General features: G+C 52.8%; 1 pseudogene; it reads right to left on the bottom strand.

Moving 5' to 3' along the window:
- Positions 1-2916: 2916 nt before the first annotated feature.
- On the bottom strand, positions 2917-6952 carry LOC133075202 (sec1 family domain-containing protein 1-like; annotated as a pseudogene).
- Between the last annotated feature and the right edge of the window lie 454 nt (positions 6953-7406).

The raw sequence follows: 7406 nt of genomic DNA, 5'->3' as shown, positions 1-7406 counted from the left end.
GTGGGCAGCCTGGCCCCATGGCCCTAACCAGCTGGGACCCACCATCTCCCACTGCCCAGGGTGGGGAGAGGGGGCTAAGACAGTGTTTAGCACCCACCTGGGGGCCCTGGAAGTGGCTCAGGCAGCTCCTTATGCTACTTTCTCTTCACTCCCCCGAACCCCACTCTGCGGCCCCTCCTTAGGGGAGCAAAGGAAGAGCTCCCTCAACCCAAGGCTCCCAGCCAAGGAGTTAAAGAGAACCTAGGACAGACGCCAAGGATGGATTAGAAGCCCAGTCAGACTGATGGGAAATTCTGCCAATTGCAGAATCGCAGGGGCTGAGGGGACGAGCCTTAACCCACGGGTGATGCCCTTGCTGTGTTCATGGGGTCTACAGGCATTTCCTCCAGAGTAAGGGGGCAGGGACCCCAGCAGGGTCTGCTAAGTGAGGGAGGACGTACCCCCGCTGTCCCAACAAACCTGCCCTCGGCCTCCACAGGGACCAGAGCAACCCTCTCTGGGGTTCTTCCTCTTCACTCAAGTTAGTGGTCTTCCACTGGGCAGTGACCCTGCAGCCTTTCAACAGCTGGAACCAGCAGCTGCTCCAGATGCATGAAAGGGCAGTTATGCGCCTGCAGCTTCCGCATGGGCTCTGTGTCCAGGAGGCTGGGAGGGGCTCTTGTCCAGGGAGCTGGGGTTCTGGGCTAGACAGACACGCTCTGTCACAATGCCTGGTTTGGGATAAAAGCACATTAAGTGTGGATCTCAGTCTACCGTCTTAGGTGTGCTAGAAAATAACATTTAGGGTTGCCTTTCCGTAACGGAAGCTCATTTCTATTTGAGGCCCCCCTTTGTGTCTTTGGTGGAGATGTCATCTCAGCCCATTCAGGCACCTGCCTCCTTTTCCCTGGTGCTCTAAGTTCTGCAAAGGTGAGGTGAGCAACTTTTTTTCTTATTTATATACAAGACCTTTTAAATACATTGATGTGTGTGGCAAATTTCCAGACATATGATTGTGAGCCAAATCAGAACACGCGAGCCCCCTCCCCTGCATCCAGGGTGGGCTGGGGGATGGGCAGTGACAGCAAAGGTGGCCGGGTCCTGCCCTGCCCTCCGTGCTCCCGACCCTTCACTGCTCGCCCCAGGATCTGTTACATACACTCACTTTCTGCCTCGTCAGCCCAAGTCACCGTCTGAGATGCTGACTGGTGTGTGGGCCACGTGGCGCTGTGACCTTGTGGGAGGGACGTCTGGCCTCACTGGGATGTCATCACTCCCATGAGGCCCTCAGACGTCGGTCCTTGCAGGTCTCTGTGAGTCCTCCTCCCCCGGGGCCTCTCCAGGACCTCTCTGCCCCTCCCACATGATCCCAGGAAATGGGGGGCCTCCAGCTGCTCCCACCCCCTCTGAGGAGGCCTGGGGACCCCGTGACCAGACTCATGACTCTGTCTGGATGCTCCGCAAGGAGCTACTCTCCTGCTGCCCGTAAAGGTGCCCACTGAGCTGGGGCCTGGGTCGGGGGCAGGGGGGGCAACTCAGCCTCAGATCGGGTGCTGGGTCACCCCAGACTGATCTCCAGGGCCGATAATTCCGCTATGGGAAGGTCCCCAATACCCCATTGGCAGGATAATACTGTGAGGAAGTGACCGATGTTTTCTAGGCTTGGGCATCTCTTTTACCACCCCGCCACTCCACCCTGGTCATTGCCCTGGAGGCTTCTGCTCCAGAGGAAGTACTGTGGGAGAAACAGAGAACAAAGGAATAATATTACTTTTTAAAGGGGTTTTTCTCAAATACATTGTCCTGCTGTGACACAGAGAAACTTGGGAGAATATCTTCAGAGTCAGTTGCTTCCCAGCCCAAATAGGTCAAGATTATCTCTGGGGTGGAGAAGAAAAATAATCCAGAAGAAAGAGGAGAGGCACAAGAAGGGGTCTTGCACCCAACACCTCCCCGAAGTCAGCTCTAAAATGGAAAGTGCCAGGCACCCCTGATAAATTTGGGGTCTGAAAACAGAGGGGACTTGGGTTTGCTTCCTGCCTGGGATTCTGGAAGCAGTAACCTCACAGGAGCCCACACGACCAGAGTGAGGTCAGGGAGAGAGGAGGTGGCTGGTGGGGCCTCAGGGCAGAGGGGACCCAGGGGAGACCCATACATCCTGGTATGTGGAGAAGAATGAGGGCACCCAGGTCCCGTAGAGGACAAAGTCCTACAGCAAAGGAAGGGACAGGGCATGAAGAGAGCTGTGCTGGATCAGGGATGTGACACCAGGAGAGCTGTGCTGGGTCAGGGGGTGAGATACCAGGAGAGCTGTGCTGGGTCAGGGGGTGTGGCACAAGGACAGCTGTTCTGGGTCACGGGGTGTGACACAAGGACAGCTGTGCTGGCTCAGGGGGTGTGACAGTATCAGACACACTGAACATTGTAGGACCAGACCCTGAACGGGCGTGGGCATGGTCCGAAGATGGCAGCTAGGGTGGTGACGGCTGAAAGTCCCACCCCCACCCCAAGTGACCCCGCTTGGAGGCACCTAAGAGGGGAGGGAGAATGCTCCCCAACTGTCTCAAAAAAAGTCTACCGCCCTGCATTGATACTATTCACCTGGAATTGAGTCTGTTGTTTTCTGCCATTAGGCACAGAGAGGGCTCTAGAGAGAAACTATATTTAGTCATTAAAGAATCTAGTTATTTTACACACTTGAGTTGATGGCTTAGAAATCTGTGCCACTTGAGAGTGCTTTGGGAGAAATGGTTATGTGCAGCGTAACAAATGTGAACTTTGCTTTAGAGCCCAGGAGGAACAAAACCAGTTTTGGTTTCTTCACCAGGAAGTAGGGTTTGCCCAGGGCCGAGGAGGCTTTTCTGGGTCTGACACCATCTTGAATCTGGAGGGCGGGTTCAGGGGGGACCTTCAGCCACTTTAGGGTGGGCAAAGGGGCTACTCACCCAAGTCCCGGGAGTAGCTGAGCTGGGAGGAGATGGGAGAAGCAGAGGAGAGATGGAGGGAAGAGGAGGAAGAGAGAAAAGGAGGAAGAGAGACAGCTGGGCTGGGAGGAGGGGCGTTGGGTTGGGGAGACACAGGTGAGGTACCGACCCTTTCCTCGGCCTCCTGACTTGGGAGCAGCTGCCTCCCTACCATGTGGGAGCAGGGAGGACACTTCCGATTGGAGGAGGAAAACCTGGCAGAGCTTCTCCATCAGACTCATGAAAGGTGTTGTCATCCGTTGGTTCCTGCATGCACTCAGGGGAGTTTCATCGTCATCCACTATGGCCCTGACGCTGCTGATAAATGGCGGGTGAGGATGACGTGGTCCCTGCCCTCTTAGGAAACAGCCAGCGAGCAATAAAATGAGAAGAAAGCCAAGACGCTTTTAGATAGTGATAGCTGCTACAACAGGAAAAGGACAGCGGTGAGACAGAGAATAAGGTGGGCACCACTCTCATGGGGTCAGAGGAGGTCTCTGTGAACTGACTTTGGGGCTGAGAATGGAAGCAGAGAAGGAGCCAGCCATGTCAATGTATCAGGAGGAACGTTCTAGACAGAGGGAAGAGCAAATGCAAAGTTCCATGAGATAAAGTGTGGAGACTTTGACAAGCTGAGGGAACTTGTGTGCCACGAAACCTCTTGACCACTGCGCACGTCTCTGTCCCCTCTGCCCCCCCCCACCGAGTGCTCAGAGCTGAGCTGGGGGCCGAGGGTGTCGGTGTGTCGTTCCCATGGGCAGCAGTGCAGCATCAGCGCACCTGCCCCAGGACCATCTCTGCAGCTGGCGTCTTGTTGCTGCTCTTCCACTGTGGGGTCAGATATTTACAGCACTTGAATAAACAGCGGACAACGTCCTTCATTCTTTACACTGCTGAGGGCCTCACGGGAACATCCCCTGGAGATTAAAACGTGCCTGGACCCCCTGACTTAGGGGCAGAGTGATCAGACCCTGGAGCAAGTGATGCTGGTGCTTTGCCTGGGGCTCCCTCGACCACTTCAGAGAGCCCTGACCTGTGTGCTCCCTCCAGGGCGTCTCACACCCGCATCCACACCTGTCCAGGTACAGACCGCTGGGCATCCTGGCCAGTACTGTGGCAGGGTTGGGGGCTCCTGGGGGTTCCCAGCAAGGAGATGCGGAGCTGGTTGAGAGAGGGATGGGAGAAGAGCAGGCTTGGGGGAGCAGGTGGGGATGGAGTGTGCTGGCGGGAGCGAATAATCCCCACATTAGGCCATCAACACCGTCTCTCACTGCGAATCTCACACCGGGCCGCGAACACCTTCATCCACTCTGGCTGTTTCCACTGGTCCCTCCCAGAGAGGAGCTGGGAGCCCTGTGAACACGTGAAAGTCTGCATCTGGGTGGATGTAACTCAAGCGCTCCATGGAAATTTCCATGTATCCTGTCTCTGAGAACATTTTTTGAAGCCTTTCCAGCTGCTGAGCCAGAGAGATTGGTCAGGACCGAGTGCGGAGAGCCCCCGGCCCAGGTGAGAAAGGGGCCCATCAGGCAGGTGACCCGCAGCTCTGAGCTGGGAGGTGGGGCTCCAGGATCACACCTGCTGCCCAACTTTTACCTGAGAGGAGAGACAGCGGAGGGATGGTGGTCTCCTCATCCCAGGGCAGGTGCGGTTTATTTGAATTTGGGGAAGTTATATGCACGGTGGCTGGGATTGTGTCTCACTGCCTGCGATGCTCTGACTTTGGAAAGGCCCGTCCCCAAATCACTGCCGTTCTCCCGGGAAACATGCGGACATGACTGTGAAATGCTTGGGTTGAGGAGAAGCCGAGTCCCAAGGTATTACAAGAACTCCAGATGGGGAAGATGTGGTTTCCCAAAGCAAAATCGAGGTTTGTGTTGGAAGCAGAGGGAACGAACGACACTCAAAACAGCACATGTGCGATACAGGCCGCTCGTGTCCACAGCGATCGCCGCGGTTTCCACTTGACCACGGCCGGAGGTTGACACAGGTCTGTGAGCACAGGTGAACCCGCCCCCTGGGGTCCCTGACGACGGCCCCTTAGAAAGCAGCTCTGAACTCTGGTCCCGCCTGGCCGGGCGTGGCCTGTGCTGTGGAACGTGTCACGTGGAGGTGTCCGCATTCTGGGCGATCCCTTTGTTAAACCACAGAAGAGGAAGTAGGACACCACCACGCCTGGAGGTGTCCTGGGGATACGAGGAGTCAAAGATGGAAGCCATCAGCGTCAGGTCAGGAATTAATTTTGACATGTCACCAGCCACTGTTAGGAGGACTCATTAAAGCTGAACAAGAATCAAAGGGTGACCTGCCAGGAGGGGAATAAAAACCCTAACGACGAAGTGGAGGATGTGCAGGGTCTCGCCGCGTCAGCATGAGCTGCAACTTACAAACTGCAGTTGGCAGGAGGGGGTCTGGGTCCAGGGAGGCACGGACAGCTGTTTGGGGAGCTCCTCCTGGCTGGTTTTATTTCCAAGTTGTGACAGCTGTTTCATGAACTACGCAGCATGAAGAAGTCGGCAGCAGCCATATAAAATGTGTTTCCGTTTCTGTTGTCAACAAGCTTTTGATATGCAATGTAGTTTCTTCTCCCAGCACAAAAACAATTGCTGCTTGGAATGGATTTTTGTTCCTTGGAACTGAGCTGTCATCTCCTGGCAGCATTTGGGATCAAAATATCTACAGTCACCAGTTTCAGGGTTTGACTGCATCTCCACGAAGACAGGTAGGTTGCGCCGTTTCAGTACCGCCTTCTTCAGTCCTCGCATCACAAACTGTGATCCTGCGTTCGTGACTCGTGGCAGCAATGCCCGAGCTGGCAGGAGCTGAGGCCATCTTTGCAAAAACTTTCCGCTGTTTGATATATTGTAGGAGGTTAAGGTTGCATCCTGCGTCAGTTACAGCTTTTTTGTATGGCTTCAAATCAACGTCAGAAACTACTTATTGTGCCCTTATATAACAGATAAGAAATGCCTCATTTTATCTTCTGGAGTTCCTGCATCAGGGTCTGGTGTTACATCTAGAAGAAATTTATCCAGAGTAGTTTGCTCACTATTTTTTCTTTACAGTCAAAATACACATCCAGTTTTCTTGCCTTTATATGTCCTAAGACAGCAGTGGCAACATTTTATGGAGATCAATAAGGGTTTTTTTCCCCTCCAAAGAGTTCTGGCAAAGAACCAAAAGCTGATGTTAGCTGAGCAGTGTTGTAAGAAAGCATCCTTATGGCCCCTTCATCTTCCCCGTCGGGTTCCCGCAGTGCTTCTAAGTCATTTGACCTCATCTTTCTGTGCTCTGTAAGATTCCAGTTCTTGCTGAACTGATCCTGAAACCTCTGGGGATGGACTTCCTTTACGTTTCTGCCAAAATTTATCAACTGGAGTTAAATCATAAGACTTCTTGTTTTTTCTCTACACCAAACTAGCAACAGCCGGGGAATTTTTCACTCCCAAAGATTCTTCCAGATTAAATCTATGTATGTGGAAATCTAGTACACCATGCACTTAGGACTGATATGTCCAAATATGGTGTAAAGGAGTTCCCGAATCTATGTTTCTGTCAACAGGACTGAAGAAGCCTTTGGAAGCTGAAGTGGCCAGCTCCCCAGTGCATCACTTGTAGACAGACTGCTTCTGGCATCTCTTAGATGTTCCTGAAGTTTCTTATCTGGTTTCATTGCTACCATTTCTGTTGCGGTTCCTGCTGAATATCTGGTTATAGGAACAGTACCCAGTGTAACAGAAAAGCAGAAGAGGCTGTTGACATTCTGGTCCATAACAGTTTCCATTTCCACGTCTGTGATATCTGGACTGTTAATGGCACAATATGAAATATTTCCTTATTTTGATTGCATCATACAAGCATATCATTTTCCAAAGTAATGAAATTGAGATACTGATCAAAAACTTTGGCTACTTGTGTAACTTCAGAGCTGCTACTTCTGCATTTGCAATATTTCCCAGTTTACTCCTTGAAAGAGCAGAAATAAAATTTAAATAAGATGATTCATAGGGTTGATTTCAAAGACCTAGAGTACTGGTTTATAATAAAAGGATACAAACTCAGGAACAGCCAGATGGAAGAGATGTGTAAGGTAAGGTATGGGGAAGGGGCACAGAGCTTCCACCCCTTCCCCAAGTGCACGTCTCCCCAAACCCCCAGGTGTCCACCAACCCAGAATCTCCCACCCACCTTTACTACTTTCCTCCTGCTCAGAACTCATCTCCCTGGGCCAGGCCCTCCAACCCTCCCCGGGCGCCCCGTCCCTTCCGCCCTGCAGAGACCTGGGCCTCCTCACCTCCACCTGCCTCCCCTCCGCTGGCTTCTCGTCAGCAGTGCCTGAGAAACGTCCATCCACACTGAAAATGTTATTTCTCTGCCACACTCACCACTTAGCTACAGGCTATACTTCGTTCTCCACTCACAGAGAACCTTCCAGGGAAAAGCGTGCAGCAGGAGAAGGTTTTC

The sequence above is a fragment of the Eubalaena glacialis genome, chromosome 15 (assembly GCF_028564815.1).
Source record: "Eubalaena glacialis isolate mEubGla1 chromosome 15, mEubGla1.1.hap2.+ XY, whole genome shotgun sequence".
Classification (NCBI taxonomy): Eukaryota; Metazoa; Chordata; class Mammalia; order Artiodactyla; family Balaenidae; genus Eubalaena; species Eubalaena glacialis.
Note: the sequence above shows the minus strand (reverse complement) of the source record. Positions and strands in the feature narration are given on the sequence as shown.